Source organism: Trichosurus vulpecula, chromosome 7 (assembly GCF_011100635.1).
Source record: "Trichosurus vulpecula isolate mTriVul1 chromosome 7, mTriVul1.pri, whole genome shotgun sequence".
NCBI classification, from domain to species: Eukaryota; Metazoa; Chordata; class Mammalia; order Diprotodontia; family Phalangeridae; genus Trichosurus; species Trichosurus vulpecula.
The window spans coordinates 14701377-14703657 of record NC_050579.1 but is presented as its reverse complement, the minus strand read 5'-3'; positions in this window follow the sequence as shown (position 1 = coordinate 14703657).

Below are 2281 nucleotides of genomic sequence, written 5' to 3'. Positions count from 1 at the left end.
GCAAAATATGGACTTTCAATAAAATAGAGGACTTTCAAGCTTTCTCAGTGAAAAGACCAGAACTGAATAGAAAATTTGACTTTCAAACACAAGAATCAAGAGAAGCATGAAAAGGTAATCAAGAAACGGAAATTGCAAGGGACTTACTAAAGTTGAACTGTTTTGTTTACATTCCTACATGGAAAGATGATGAGTATGATTCATGAGACCTCAGTATTAGGGTAGTTGAAGGGAATATGCATATATATATATATATATATATATGCATATATATATATATATGCATATATATATATGTTTAAGTATATATATAAGTGAATGTGAATGTATGTATGTATCTATGTGTATATGTATGTATGTGTATATATATATATGTAAAAGAGAGAGAGCAGACACAGGGTGAGTTGAGGATGAAGAGAAGATATCTAAAAGAAATAAAATGAAATTAAGGGATGAGAGAGTAACATACTAAGAGAGGGAGATAGGGAGAGATAGAATGGGGTGGATTATCTCCCATAAAGGTGGCAAGAGGAAGCAGTTCTATGGGAGGAGGGGAGAGGACAGGTGAGGGGGGAATGAGTGAACCTTGCTCTCATCAGATTTGGCCTGAGGGGGAATACCATACATACTCAGCTGGGTATCTTACCCTGCAGGAAAGAAGAGGGAGGAAGATAAAAAAAAAAAATAAAAGGCGGGGGGATGATGGAGTGGAGGGCAGATGGGGGTGGAGGTAATCAAAACAAACACTTTGGAAAGGGGACAGGGTCAAGGGAGAAAATTCAATAAAGCGGGATGGGTTGGGAAGGAGCAAAATGTAGTTAGCCTTTCACAACATGAGTATTGTGGAAGGGTTATACATAACAATACATGTGTGGCCTAGGTTGAATTGCTCAACTTCTTAGGGAGGGTGGGTGGGAAGGGAAGAGGGAAGGGAATTTGGAACTCAAAGTTTTAAAATCAGATGTTCAAAAACAAAAAAACTTTTTGTATGCAACTAAAAAATAAGATACACAGGCAATGGGGCGTAGAAATTTATCTTGCCCTACAAGAAAGGAAGGGAAAAGGGGATGAGAGGGGAGGGGGGTGATAGAGGGGAGGGCTGACTGGGGAACAGGGCAACCAGAATATACGCCATCTTGGAGTGGGGGGGAGGGCAGAAATGGGGAGAAAATTTGTAATTAAAACTGTTGTGAAAATCAATGCTGAAAACCAAATATGTTAAATAAATAAATTGCATTAAAAAAAAAAAAAAAGAGTCCATATCCACAGGTTGGCAGCTGTAGAAGTAGTCAGATCTGACAGGAGCTCCCAGAACACATATGATTTGGTAATTGAGAGAAAAACAGCACAACATAGGTCCCAGCCACATAGGGCTAAGTTCAAACAGTGAAATGAATGGTTCAGTATCCCAGCCACACAGAGCTGAGTTTAAACAAATACAATAAAGTTCTCATAATTCACAAATTTGTACAATTACAATAAGTCAGGTACAAACCAAACCACTTAGATGGCTCACAACAGACTGGTACTGATAGGGGGAAATGTGCATGTCACGTGTTTTACATTTACACATTAGATAACCAAGAAAACTTAAACATGAACCACACAAAGTAATGCAATCATTATTGAGAATGTTAACTAACATCATAAACTTTAGTCATGCCATGTCTCTTCGATGGCATTTACAAAATGAACCACAAGCCGTTCTTAACAAAGCTTAAAATGTTTCTGATTTAATTCCAGCAATTAATTGCACAGTTTGTATACAAAGTAACTTTAAATCCCAGTTACATATTCCCAATGTCCATTTAAAGCAGCACTTTTTTTTCCAGATGCCTGATTGTAGTTATCTGGTCCCTAGATAGTAAAAGAGAGTGCTGCTGCTCTGGTTCAGATCTAGAAATTCTCAGACAATTCTAATGTAATATAACTTAGTACAATCACTTAAATTTGGTTCTCCTTTTTTTTTGAAACTTCAGAGTATTTCAGTTTATATATCATCTGCTGTTTCTATCCTTACCTAAATTTTGTACCTGGTATAAGAATCCTTTAAAATATGAAGGTCCAACCATATATTGAACTCATCTTCCTTTTAAAATTACCAGACAGATACCTTAATAAAGAAGATATAATTTCACTTGTGACAATATCTTATACAATTTTCTTGTGCAAAAATCCTAATTTAAGATCTTAATACCAAAACATACTTATTAGCTTGAATTTCCATGACTGATAAATTTTGGAGCCAAACATACACATCTGTATATAATTCTTAGGGGAA